The 15,091-nt window shown below is 43.2% G+C and overlaps 1 pseudogene; it reads right to left on the bottom strand.

Moving 5' to 3' along the window:
• Window positions 1–8,499: 8,499 nt before the first annotated feature.
• Gm5372 lies at window positions 8,500–12,370 on the bottom strand (annotated as a pseudogene).
• Between the last annotated feature and the right edge of the window lie 2,721 nt (window positions 12,371–15,091).

The raw sequence follows: 15,091 nt of genomic DNA, 5'->3' as shown, positions 1-15,091 counted from the left end.
ACTACAAAGAAACATGCAGAATTGGACAATGATAACAGCAATAAACAAGGAAGCCAATCTTTAGCCTTTCCATATATGAAACCTCTAAAAACAGGTCAAGGGTTGCAGATCCACTTAAAATCCATATTTAAGAGACATTTCTTCACTAGAAGGAATTAAAAATTGGTTGTGGGACTGGAGAGACAGCTCAGTAGTCAAGAGTGCATGCTGTTCTCAAAGAGGACTTGAGTTAAAACTGAATCTAGGTTGGGCAGCTCACAATCACCAGTAACTCCAGCTCTCGGGGGTCCAACACCTCCTCTGGCCTCTGCGGGCACCTGCAAACACATGTGCATATCTCCCACAAAAACATTGAAAAATTATAAGGAAATATTTGAGAATCACAAACATGGCTTGAGAATAATGATTAGCGTGCCTCAAATAATCTGCGCAGTAGAGAATGTGTTTAGAGGGGAGGCCATAACAGTCGTAAGTATTTCAAAGGTTCTCAGAAAAACATGGGTATTTGAGATGAATCTTGGATTGTATACGGGAGAAAAAGAGGGAGACATTTCCCCCCTTCTAGCCGAAGCACAGAGGAACATTTGGGAGCCGGAGTAAAAACCTGATAAAACTCAAAATGAAAGGTTGTGATTCAGTCTTGAGGCTCAGTTCGTTCTTGCTTGGAGTCAGTTAGTGGCCTTGGCAATTCTCCTAGGCTCCCAGGCAGTAACTTGGTGAATCACATTCTTATATGATAATATTGACAGTTCTAGATAAAAAGTTATCAGTGACCCATTAAGTAGATGTACTTTTTTATTGCCTGAGAGAATGCCTCCTATCATCATGGCCAGAACAGAGTCTCCTAACAGCAGCACCCTTCCTGGGAAGGGGATGGATCAATACAGTTGCCCAGAGCAACCATGATATAAGCTCTAGGCTTAACACAGAGATTGTGAGCTTTGGGAGGAAGCGTTTTCTCCTTATAAACCCAGAAGCCATTTGTCTCGTTGTTATTTGGGCTTAGTCATAATGACTCATGGGCTTTTTCTATAGCCTAGGAAGTCTCAGCTGTGACTGACATGTCACCCAGAAGCTGAGTTCAAAGAGGAATGAAAACATTATTCTCTCTTCGTGTTTACTATGGTTATAAAGAAAGAGTATCCAAGGTTTGTGAGCACCCCAATGAGGGCACTTCCAGCTTTTTTTTTTTTTCATAAAATCCAAGAGAGTAAACTGAGGGTCAGAAATGGTAGAAATGTTAGTAAGTTACAAAATTACATGGCCAGTCTCAAGGGAAAACCGAGTATGTCCATCATCTGTAGCCAGGCCACTCAGCTGTGCTATGGTAACTAACAAACACTGAGGACAAGACTGAAATCAACCTGTGACTGAATTTTAAAACCTAACACAGTGTCAGAGAAGTCAGATGCACATGAATCGCACAGCCCAATTTCTTTAAAGCTCAAAGATGAGTGAGTTTGATATATACCACGAAAAGTCTAGTGGTCACCCTCACTGGAGCTGTGGTCTGGAGGTCAAAAGCTGTGGGCTTTTGAGATTTTGTTCTTCTGGGTTTTGATTCCAGATGTTTGCACCAGTGAGCTGCTTGTAAGAATACAATGAGCTGGACGCATGTGACATGAGTACTCGTCTGTGTATTTAAAAAAGTAATTACATGGCCAGAGAGATGAGGCTTGGGGTCAGAAAGTAAGCCAAGAGTCATAGACTTCCACTATCAAAACCAAGGGCCCATGTTTTGAGGGAGACTGTGTGGCCAGGGAGTCCAGGGAAACGACCCATCACCATTCCACTGATTCCAGCCACACATGCCCCCAAGGTCAATTTCAGGCAGGGCTTTCCATATAGGAACTTAGACTGTGGCCCAGCTTTGGCGTCTGTGCATCTCTAGTCCCAACTGCTAGGTTCACTTTGAGCACAGTGTTTGGGGGAAGTGAGCATACATATTCACCTCCAACAGACACTTCAGTTGCCTAACCCAGGTTATGGAGACCAGCCCAGAGGAACGGGGCTGGCAGTGCCTCAGGGCCCGTCTCTCTCACAGGCTCTATCTTGGTTGATTCTCCTATTGTCACTACCTGAATCTCTTGCTAATTGTCAAACCAGGCTTGGCATTTTTCTTTTGTATTGGGTACCACCAGTCATGTGACTCATTGTGATACTCAGTGCTGCTTTGTGTTCCACGGGTCAACTTTGCAAGTTAAATACTGTAATCAAATCTATTTCAAGGAAGCCAGGGGGGCTGATATACAAGCAAATCCTATAAAGCAAAAAAGGATTAGTTTTGTATGAAGAATAATCCCCAAATTAATTTATTTTGCCAATTTTTTATCACCACCCATTGACTTTTCAAGAGCTCAGATATAAACCAGAATGAAGAATTCTGAAACATTAGAGCTTAAGGGCTAAGATGATATCCTAGAGATAATCTAATTCATCTTCATTTCACAGATGGAAGGGACAAAGCCTAGAACAGGGGAGGATTTGCAAGAGAAGGGAGATGCTGGTGGAGGTGGGAGCCGCTGAAATCAGACCAACATTGTATACTATCCTGGCAAGATCTCTAGAGCGTCTCTTCTGCCATCCAAGAAAAAGTCATCTTGCCAAGCCAAGGCATTCTGCTTTGCTTTGTATAGAATTATTTGCTGGAAAGAAGGCAGATAGAGAAATCGATTACATTTGTAGAAAATAATTACTTTAATGCAGCATCTGCCATATATGGTTCTTGCTTAGAAAGAGATGCCTGTCAAAACAGCTCAGTTTCAAAGGCGGTGTGTCAGCATCGGCCCCTGGCTGCTTCCCCTCAGTGTCAGCCACATACAGCTGCAGCCCAAAGCCCTAGCATGTGCCTAAGATGCGGGGCTTCCGTCTCTGCCTACCTGTTTGCCTTCAAACAGATTTAGATCTCTGTGTGCTGCTTTAGATCAATGCTATTTCTGGAGCCAGAGAAAATATTAAATGACATGAACTTTTAAAGTAACTAGTGTGGGTCCACAGTTCTGCTAGGTAATAGAGATACAGGAACACACCTAATCACAGTCTTTCTTTCCCCATCCCTCCTATCCCTCCTCCTCCTCTCTTCTAGTCTCTCCTTTCTTCTTATGGTGCTAGGGATTGAACCCATGATCTTCTGCATGCCAGGCAAGAAGTCTACCATTGACCCATGAGCCCAGCTCTTACACCTTCTCCCTGGTACACAATGCATATCTTGACTCAGGCAGCAGATCCAGGTTAAAAGAGGAGTGTTTACAGTAGGGATGTGTAGGATGGCGAAGCTACCTACTGGAGTTTAGCAAGAGAGCTGGTACCTCTCCTTCATGGAGGACATGTCTTACAGGTTAGGTAGAAGTTACTTGGTGAAGGATTCTGGATGGCATGGGACAGAGAACTCCAGGGAAGAGGTGAACAAACTTACTGAAGGCACTTGAACAAGAATTGACTGTGCTCTAGAAAGGCTCCTGTGGATGGTGGCTGGGAAAGGGAAGAAGGGTCAGACCACAGACAGGGGTCAAGTAACCAAAGATGAAAGTCTGTGCTACCAGTGCCCCTACACCATCCCATAAAAGGAGTCTGGGTAGTGATGACATATGTTAGCTGTCTATGGATGTAGACACTAGGACAAAAGATCAAGAGGTTTCATTCTATAGCCAAGGTGATGTGAGTCCAGTGGTTTCCTGAGCTGAGCAGGCATTGAAGGTGGGAGGTTAGAGGTCAAATAAAGGCTAATGAGGACTTAAAGACACAGAGGTTGAAAAGCGGGAGGAACATCTAGATGGTAACTCTTGCCATCTTAGGCATAAGCACTAGCCATTGTCTGAATGAGTTCAAGCTCATGCATGCATATACTATAGACATCTCCCTATACCTCATGTCCATCAAAGTGCTTCTCAAAGAAGCACTATCATAACTATTGTTAGGTCTCCCATGTAAGTGAAAGAGCTAGGAGCCCAGCCTGATGCTTTCTTCCTCACCTTTTGCCGTTAAAGAAGTTCCATAGAAGGATGGGTTGATGTGCAGTGTTCTTGTGCTGTGGTGAGTCCTCACTGCCGTCTGCCGTGTGTCCCCACTATGGTCTGTGGTGTGTCCCCACTGCAGTCTTACTTCCAAGGAGGCTTATTAGATCTCCCATTCTTCAGTTCCGTCTAGCTCCTGAGCATGATTTTCTTTCTTCCTCCAACTGGAATCTCTCCCCTTTGTCTTTGGTATCTCCCCTGCCAGCTGTGAAATGTCTTTAGGACAGAGTCTGCGGAGGTTACTAGGAGATGGTAGTTGACTCCATGTTGCCAAGGACACTCGAGGCCTGTTGAGCACCATAGCGGTAAGGTGTTGTATGGATGCCTCCATTGGTTCACAGGATGAGCAGGATCTGGGTGGCGGCAGAGGAGGAGGTAATACAAGAAAACACTACATTGGATTTTCCTGCCCATCGTTCTTTTCAGAGGGAGAAACATAAGGACTAGCATCTGACTCATGTATGGGCTCAGCATCTACATGGAGCACTTTGGAAGCAAAGAAGTCATTTTTGAGCGATTCCGCCTGGATCTTTCTAATCACATCCCACCATAAATTCTGAGAAGTAAGATTATCATATTCTATTGTGTATTTGATGGTTAGAACAACACTTGCTTTGCTATTAATCTTATACAAATCAGGGAGCCCTAATATTATCCACTGCAAAACATGATGGTATGTAAAGTACAGACATAGGTTAAAACAAAAACTGATAAAACATACATATGACTCTCTGCCTTCTGAGTGTTCTACACTGGACACTGTCTTTTACCAGACTTGGGCATGCAGAGGAGGGTCAGGATCCCATTTGCATCTGTGACTTGGTGGTAATGACCATGTTGTATGGAATGTCAAATACCTGGTCAGGTTTGCCTAGTAGCAATGAGAATTAGACACTCTCTCTTACTGACCATCTCTATGTGCTGACCTACCGTAGTCACAAAGCCTAGCCAGCATCTCAAAGCTGGACCAGAACTGACGTCTCGTGGCTGCTCTTCAGGGATGTTTGCCCTGTACTATCTTGCCCCATGTTTGGGATTAAGTATGGAGTTATGAGTGACCATGAGATGGAAAAGCTTTCCAGACCCTCCCAAAATAAATCTTGGACAGATTTTTGGGTAGGTGATAAGAATGGGGACTTTGTCTTGCTTTCTACAAACTGGAGGCTACCTTGTCTGGGTTAAGGGTGTACCATAGAATGGGGTTTCAGACAACGAATGGCAAAGAGCTGACACAGTGTCTGTATACAGTGCTGGTTACTAGATCAGAGAAATGACCTCTGGGCATCTGCTGACTGAACCAAGCCTAAAAGCAAGTTAGAGTATCAGTTCTAGACTGGTCTGAGATCAGGAACAAAGAAGGCCGCATACTACCTATCTGAGGCACTCTTCTCGAGCATCATTGATTAGGCACACTTAACTCAGTCTGTTAGAGAGTTCATCTTCCTTGAGAATCCTGAAGGATATCTTGTGTGGAAGGGGGGTGTATTTGGGGCTGATTATGACAGTCCCAAAGCGCTCATTGGGTAGGTTCTAGGGAAGGTAGCTCAGGGTTAAGGTTCCGCTGTTCTCTTGTGATGCTCTACACAGTGCCTGGAAACAGAGTATACTGCCAACCTGGCATTTTCAGTCCCAGATCACAGGGGAGAAGGGTTCACCTGACCTTGGCATTGAACATAGTCTGATTCTGGCTGCCTGTGTCTCCGATTCCTGCTTAGGCAATAAAGACCTGGCACATAGCAGGGCCCTGGATCTCACAGAGTGTTTCACAACTTCAACTAGCATCTATGATAGTATTGCAATTCCTTTGTTTCTGATCCTGTGACTTTTCCATCCCAGTTGGCAAGTATTAAAGAACACCTTTCTAAAGTTTCAACCTTTGGACGTCTACTGACCTGGGAGCCTTTGGGCAAGTTAGACAATCCATTCTAGACTGGTCTGAAATCAGGTTCTTTATGTCACAGGCAAGGGCAGGAAGAATTCACCTTTTTCTATGAGACAGCCAAGAGTCTTGAACTCAGAATCATATAATTTATTGGTATAAATCCTCTTTTTAGCTGTAAGCAAGTTCATTCAGTTCCTGCTTGAGTAGACCTAACAGAACTCCCATGTATGTCCAGAGACTCAGAGAAGCGCTTCCACTCCAGGGAAACAAAAATTCTGGCTTCATTTCTAACTTTGCCAGCCATATTTGTTTCTTCCTACCCAATGTACTATTTACTTTCAATAAGTAGATGGCTACATGCATGCTTGCTCTTATATACAAAACAAATGATTTAGCTGGGTACAGTGCTTCACACCTGAAAATCTACTACTTGATAGGTTGAGGCAGAAGACCAAGGCAAATCTTAGGCTAAGTTGGGCTACATAGTAACAGCATACAACACACACACACACACACACACACACACACACACACACACACAGAGAGAGAGAGAGAGAGAGAGAGAGAGAGAGAGGAGAACATATATTTTAATATTATGCACATATTTTTCTAGCCCTCTGCTTATCTGAAGCAGAATTTGAAGTGAAGTTACTTTCCATATCTGCTAAGTCTACCTCTTTGTCTCAAAGTCAAAGAGATGACTTCTCTAATATCTGTAAGTTGGCTCTCATTGTAGTAACTCCACAAACTTCTCAAGGTCAGGAGTGGATGAAGGGAAATGCATAAGAGAGAAGCCACGTGTGTTTTCCCAGTGATGTGGAAGGCCATCAGCTGCCTTGGCCAAGGGCACATCTTTTCTCTTCAACCCAAAACTGCAGAGGCAGAGGGCCCCTTTCTGTGTAGTCAGGAATCTGGGTTCTCACCCCAGTGACCATATGGGTTTAGGAACATTTATCACCCAGGGAAGTTGCTGATCTGGAAAAAGAGTCTTCACAAGACAGCTCAAAGTACTTTTACAACTTATGGAAAATGTAGTGACTCTCTGTGTGCCAACTGCTGACAGGCAGTTATGTTTAGAGATATCCCAGGTGGAAAAGGAGTAGGCCATTGTAAGGAGAATTCCAGTGGATGGTTGGCGGTTTCAGGGCCACCTTGCAGGAAGGTCACAAACTAAGTCAGAGGTCACTTAGGGAAGATGATCCAGGGCCTGCTATCTGGATTCCACCAGAGAACCCGGCATCCATTCCCTGGGAAATAGTGACTCCTCTGTGCCTTGTTTTCCACGTCTGTAAAATGAAGATGACAGCTGCAGCTAAATTGCAGAGAGTGTGGGGATTGAGGCAACTTGATTCAGGGAGAGATTTGGAAGAGTATCTGATGCATTAGCAAGCATAATATAAACTGAGCTGCTATTATCACCACATAGATTAGGATGTTAGGTCTGTTCAGCATCGGAGCCAAGACCTGAGTCAAATACTCCATATTCAAACACAAATTACGACACTAGCCGTGGCTTTTATGCAGACCAGCTGTATTGCAAGGGAAGTGGCAAGAGCTGGGTTCTGTTAGATCAGAGAGGCTGAAAATCAAGTGAAGGACAGCAAAGATTTCAGAAAGAACTGTTGCAGGACTTTAGACTTTTGCTTCCTTGGAAAAGAGATCCATCTGTATCACAATAAATCACATAAGAATAGTGATCTAGCAATGCACCCGGACCTGAGAGGAAAAGCACTTCATACATATTTGGGGAAAATCTGTGGGAGAGAGCTGTAGCCGAAGAGACCAGAGCAGAGAAACAGAAGGGAAATATGTGGAAGGAAGTCACTATGTAGCGTTGGAGGGAAGAGACATAGAGCTCTTAGAAAAAAAAATGCTTCCCACCATAGTGATAGTATCCTTCCTTGGATGAGGAGATCTGTGTAGACAGAAGCTGGGTACCACTACACACAGGAGCTGAGAGTGGAGTCGTCAGCAGTTATGGAAAAGGAGCCTCATCACACAAAGTGACTGCAGTTGAGCACACTCTCTTCCACCCTTAACTCTGGTGAGTGAGTGTGTGTGTGTGTGTGTGTGTGAGAGAGAGAGAGAGAGAGAGAGAGAGAGAGAGTTTTGTTCACTTTATAACAATCTAGAATCACTTGGAAAGGGTGTCTCAATGATGAACTGTCTAGATCTAGATTAGAAAGACCTGTAGGTACACCTGTGAGGGATCTTCTTAATTGGGTGAAGTGAGGCAAGACCACCCCCATTTAATGGGTTGGACTCTGGGCTGAGTGAAGTAGCAAAATGGGGTCGAGCACATGTCGGCATGCATGGATGCATTGCTCCTTGTTCTTGATTATGGATGTCAGATGACTATCTGCTTAAGTTCCTGCTGCCCCGACTTCTCCACAACTAAGGATGGAAACCCGGAGCTGGGCACCAAATGAATCTGTTCTTTCTTTGGTTACTTTGCGGAGTGGCAGTTTATCCCAGCAACAGAAATAAAAACTAAGTGTCTCTAGGGAATTTAAAAGACATAAGGAGGAAGAATCAACATTTGGATACCCTTCCCATGAGGGGACATCAGAGCCAGGCTACACTTGAATCCATGAAGGAGCAGCTTCACTGGGAAGCCTGGAGCAGGAGTGTGGGGGTGAGAAATGATGTGGAGAGATAATGATGAAACCGACCTCCCTTCCACACCGCAGGGCCTTCAGCATACCTTATACCTAATGGAAGAAGCTTTAAATTCAGAGTCCGGAATCGCCGAAATAGGTGTGATGGAGAGATGGTAGGACCCACTCTTCATCCTTGCACCGCACTAAATCTAATAGTCTTGCCAGGTTTGTAAACAGAGGCCAAGTCAGGGATTCAGGTGTCCAGATGTCTGTGAGGAAAGCCCTACAGAGAAGGGAATGGGTCAGGGTGGGTCAGGGGAAGAATTCCATCAGGGATGTGGTCTCTGATGAAGAAAAGTCTTGTTCTCACCCACAAGGAACTGTGCAAGATAACACTGTACAGATGGCCCACCTTGAGAGAAGAGGAGTGTGTTTCATCTGCCATAGGATGGAGTAGGAGTGGAGAGTAACCTTTCGGGGAAATGAAATACTGTCAGCCATGAGCAATGCTTTAGAGAAAGGGACAAGCTTTGGTTACCAGCCAACTCTCAACAAGCCTAGAACATCAGAACACCACACCCACAAGAGGAACCTGCATGGGTAACCAATAGGGGCCACTATAATTCTTTATTTTAAAGTGCATTCTGTACAATATTTTCAGGAATGTCATAGTCTCTCCAAAATATCATTTCCTTTCATTTTATGAAGCAAAAGTTAGACTATAATAATTAATTGATACTCCAACACACATACGCTATATGCACTCAGGTTCAATGGATGGCTCCAGATTCTAAGTCTTGGGAAATGTTCTATGAAACTCACATTAAGACAGAACATGCCATCAAAGTTACCACACTGGGGCTTTACCTATTCCTCTCAGCTTCAGTATTTGTGACAGAATTAAGTAGCATGCAGCATACCACAGTTAAGCTTCCCTCTTCCCCAGAATTGGGGACTAAAGTCTCGTGCTTTCCTAATATTTATGGAATCCTATACAATGACACAAATGGAGGTCTATAAAACAACATACATAACTGTTCAAAAGCTATAAATCAAGATAAAAGACAGCTAAGTAAAATACACGGTCTTCTGTCACACTGACGCACAGGCCAGGTCTGCCTGATCGGTGTCTTGGATCTTCTTGGGAAGAGTGGGCTTACCAATACAAAAAGAGACTAGGATAGATGAGAGTTTGGAGACCATGGTGTTTTCTGCTGTGACGAGAGCCCTTAGTTTGTTGTAACAAGTGAACTAAACGGGAACAAGTCCGTGTTCTTGCTTGATTGCTTAGACACATCAACACACACACACACATCTTGGCATACAGTAGTCACTGTGGAAAGTGATTTATTTCAGGCAGTGACAGTGTCACTTTTCAAAACTGTTCATGCAACTGCTCTTTCAGAATTAGCCGCAGTGCTGGATTAGAAGCCTCCCGTGAAACCAGACTCATCACTCAAACTGAGACGTCGTGTGTGACCCCCGACAGCATTTCCAGCTTGATCACCCAACCTGCTCAGCAGACTGAGCTCCAAATGCCTGTGGATTCTTCTCAGAACCCACGGCCCCTCTTCTGAGGATACAGGCTGTCAGAGTTATCCTTCTAAAACACATCTCAGATCATGTGCTTCAGCGGCTCTCAGCTACAAAGAGAATTAAGCCTCAACTTCTGTGCCTAGGTGTCCAAACTTTTATATTACTCACCCCCCCACCCACTCTCCCATCTTGGATTTTCAATCCCATCACCCACCGGGATTATCCCATGAACACAAAATGCCTTATATTCACCAATGCAAAGTTACCCACACACCCCCCCTTTTTAAAAAAGATATTTTCTTTATTTACATTTCAGGTGTTATCCCCTTTCCTAGTTTCCCCTCCGAAAATCCCCTATCCCCTCCCCCTGCTCTCCAACCCACCCACTCCCATTCCTGATCCTGGCATTCCCTATACTGGGGCATGGAGCCTTCACAGGACCAAGGGCCTCTCCTCCCGTTGATGACTGACCAGACCATCCTCTGCTACATATGCAGCTGGAGCCATGAGTCCCACCATGTCTTTTCTTTGATTGGTGGTATAGTTCCAAAGAGCTCTGGGGGTACTGGTTAGTTCATATTGATGTTCCTATGAAAAAATGTGTAGTCCATGCTGGCCTCAAACTCACCCACAACCGGCCACCCATACCCTTAATGCATGCCAAGAGCTTCAAATAGTACATCTTTATAATGTGTTATATAATAATAAAATAAAACCAGGCCTGGAAAGGTGGCCAAGTGGGTGAACATGCACACTGTACAAATCTGATGGCTCAAGTTAAATCCTCGGATCTCATACATAGGCAGAAGAAGACAACTAACTCTGGAAAGTTGCCCTCTGACCTCCACATGGATGCTATGACACACCCACACCTATGCACACATATCACACATACACACAACAGTAACAAGCAGAACATTGAAACATAGCAGTAACAATATAAATCTTATTTGTATTTTATATGATGCTTGAAATATGATAAACCATTGTCCAGGTAGACTATGTGTTATATCTGTCTAATTTTATATTTTGAATAACCATACTAAGAAGGGGAAAGAAATAGACACAACTGATTTTTAACAACCTATTTTGCCAGCAAGCATATAACCAATATAAATATTATTAACAAGGCCTTTCGTTCCTTTTTCTGATATGGAGTCATTAAAAGTCATAGGTACCATATATCTATAGCACACTCCAATTTAGATGTTAATTTTCATTGAAAATACATGAGCAGCATTTTAGTTTTAATAAAATATACAGTAAGTGTAGCAGATAATTTACCCAAGTTGTTATCCAAAACATACTTAGAACTTCAATATATGAATTGATACAAAAAATAATTTTCTTTTCATATGTGAACATTTTCTCCAGAAGATGTGGGTTACTAAATGGAAACCTTGATGCAAGGCCTGGGAATGCTCTCCGAATTACTGTGGTTAAGGTCCCAGACACTCCCAAAACAAAGGTTACTTCTATTGTTCTTTTATCCCACCATAGCTACATGGTAACATCCAAACTGGTGAAGATAGGCACACTTTTGTGGTAGGACAAAGAGAAAATCAAGCCGGAACTGATCCCCAAACTTCTCTGCTAGCAAGCTTTCCTAGTGCCAGAAGGTGAATGCAGGATGCTGGGGAGAAAAGTCGATGGCCTTGCTGAGTGATGACTGGATGCTGCACACATACTTCCAGGTACCACTTGTACCCAGTGGTATAATGGTGGCATGAAGGTTACTGGGGTAACCAAACACTCTTTGATCAGATCTATCGTCTCTCCCAAAGAGGGGAATTCACGCCTGATACCATGAACCCGATCAAAACCCCATGACTGAGGAGATCATTGGCCCTATGGGAGAAACCACTACTGTTGTTTTTCTTTTCCCTCTCTCTGTTTTGTAATTTTTAATGATGGAAACAAAAATGTACCTAAAAGCGGATGTTTCTGGAAAAACTATTTGTTCTTCCCTGTTTTGTATCTCTTCTCAAACTTGACCTTGGGCTCCTGCCTGGCTTTGCATTTCAAAGCTGGGTCTCTAAATGCATCCTGTTGACAACAGTTTTGTCCAAGGGGATATCCACAGAGTACCTTATGGGTGTGAGGTGGCTGTAGTTAAAAACTTTCACAAAGGACTTGACCTTGGATTGCCTGGTGATTTTCTTCTTGCCCATGGCAGCTGTCAGTTTTAGGGGATAGCAGTCAAGTCCAGCCACCAGAGCATGGCTGTAAGGGCAGTCTGAGGTGCCATTGTCAATGTTCTTCATGGTGATGGCTTTGTGTCCAGAGTAGCATCCAGCCAGGACCAGCATCAGTTTCCTGGGTTTCATGAACTTATCCATTTCGAGAGCAAGAAACCAGCATCCAGCAGAAAGTACTCTTGTTTTTTCTAAATGAGCACATTATTAGACTACCATCTACATATTTGTGTCTATACCCATAGATTAATACAGATTTAACCTTGATCAGAGAAGCTTCTGAAGTGAGCAGCAGTTAATGCAGAGACCCATGACTGGTTAAAGAGCTAAAAATAAATAACTGTAGAATAACTAACAAAATTGGAACACTGGTTTCAACTATTCCCCAACCCCTACCTATCAAGGCTCAAGGAACATCATGGTAGAAGGGACAGAAAGGATATAAGAGCCAGAGTAGGCAACACTTACTGGACTCAATGGGTTACAAAATGAGAGAGAGAGAGAGAGAGAGAGAGAGAGAGAGAGAGACAGAGAGAGAGAGACAGAGAGAGAGAGAGACAGAGACAGACAGAGAGAGACAGAGACAGACAGAGAGAGACAGAGACAGACAGAGAGAGATTGAGAGAGAGAAGGAGGGAGGGGAGGGAGGGAGAGGGAGGGAGGGAGGAAGGAAAGAAGGAAGGAAGGAAGGAAGGAAGGAAAGAAAGAAGAAAAAGGAAAGAGAGAGAGAAGGAGGGAGGGATGGAGGGAGGGAGGGAGGGAGGAAGGAAGGAAGGAAGGAAGGAAGGAAGGAAGGAAGGGAGAAAGGAAGTAAGAAAAAAGGCAGAGAATCCAAGGTGGATGAGGTAGAAGGGGGACATTTTGGGAGGTGTCTTGAGTGGGAAGGGGAACTGGAGATGATGATCAATGTATGAAATTGTCAAAGAATAAATTTTAAAAAACTTAAATTTTATTTTCTCATCTCACTCATATTGAAAATTTAAAATATAAAGTTTTACTTCAATCAATTAAAATTAGATACAATTTTAGCTTCTCAGTTACCCTACCACATGTGTGGTTGCTATGGGCAATGGCGTGGCTCTGAGCATTTGACTACTGTGAGGGAACTAGAGGCACAGAGAGGCAGCCACTTGCACCAGTTCACACAATGCATCGGATAAAGCTCAGAGTAGCTCATTTCCCCAAAGTAACTTTGCCAACAAGGACGGGAGCCAGAATTTTCTGAACTCAGAACCGTTTATCTCCTTTGCCTATGTCTTAGCCTCTGTGCCATTTGCCAAATGCCATTCCTTGCCCCTTCCCTTACATCCTTCATGGATTCTGACCCTATGTTATTATTTTTAATCAGATTTTTAATTCTGTCTGGAATTCCTTGTGAAGTTCAGGTTAAGTGTGTCATTCATTCATTCCCTTTTCAACAAGTACTGGCCATGTATCAAATACTTTCCATAGAGGAGTTATATTCGGTGCTCAAAGCAGAATCAGCTCTGCCCTCACAAAAGTTAAAGAGTCTAGCATGGGACTTGTCATTCTTCTTTTAATCTTACGACCCTGTGATACTACCACAAAGAGCTTTTGCTTACATGAGTTTTCACTACCAATATTCACTTCATTAGAAATGAAAACTTGGGACATGGTGAGTTGGCTCAGCAAGCAAAGGCGCTTGCAGCCAAGCCTGGTGGCCTGACTCTGAAGCTCAGGACCCACATGGCACAAGGAGAGAGCTGACAGCTGCACGTTGTCCTCTGACTTATGTTCACAACAAATAAATGGAAAAGAAATTAAAACTTGAAATTAGAGAATTATTCATCCACTTGCTTTAAAATAGTTTAACAAATCTATTATAGGTAGATACAAAGAAGGCTTTCCTGTGGGGGAAAAATCCTGTATTTTCCAGAGCAGAGAGTTACTGGGAAGAATGACATTGCTCCATAGTTGTTGATGTCTGTAAGACATAGCTCAATAAAGAACACACAGAGACAGACAGACAGACAGACAGACAGACACAACCACAGTTTGTGAGAGAATATGTAAGTGTGTGTGTGTGTGTGTGTGTGTGTTGAGTGATTACTGTTCAGGTGAAGTAGGTGAGGGACATCTGCCCTCCCCCAGATGTGCAATTGGGAAAGAGAGAAGTGTCCTGAAAGCCAATTCAGATATCAGATAACTGTGCAAACACTTCTGGTTGTACTACTGAAGCTCAGTAGGTGATCGGTTCATAAGATTCCCTACAAACCTTAGCAATACATTATTCACATTTTAAAATTACATTAACATTCATTATGCCATCTTGTACTTTCAATGCATTTTATGTATGATTTTTGTCACAATACCCATTGTTCATTTAGACAAAATATTGATTTGCTGAGTGGTACAGATCTTTCCAATGTTGACACATTTCATTATACCAATTTTAAAATCATGTTCATTAATATCAACACTGATTAAATCAGAAAAAACATCAAATACCAGGAAGCTGTGAAGCCAGTGGTGGCAGATACAATTTTTCTAGAATGCTAATTTTTATTTGATGCAGGAATTTTGTCAGTGGGGACAGACTGCTCATTGCCTTCCTTTCTTTTGATCTACATGTGTGTGCTTATGTACACATGCATGTGTGAGTGAATGTGTGTGTATAAGTGTGTGGTGTACATATGTACATGTGGGCATGGGCATGTATGTGTGTGGTGTATGTGTGTGTACATCTGGACACATGTGCATGTGTGTATGTGTGTGTACATGTAGGCATTTGAATATATGTGCATGTATGTCATATTTGTGAATGTACATGTAGGCATGTGCTTGTGTGTGCATATGTGGATGCATATGTACATGTGGGTGTGTGCATATATGTGTATGCATGTG

This window comes from Mus musculus, chromosome 9 (assembly GCF_000001635.26).
Source record: "Mus musculus strain C57BL/6J chromosome 9, GRCm38.p6 C57BL/6J".
Classification (NCBI taxonomy): Eukaryota; Metazoa; Chordata; class Mammalia; order Rodentia; family Muridae; genus Mus; species Mus musculus.
Note: the sequence above shows the minus strand (reverse complement) of the source record. Positions and strands in the feature narration are given on the sequence as shown.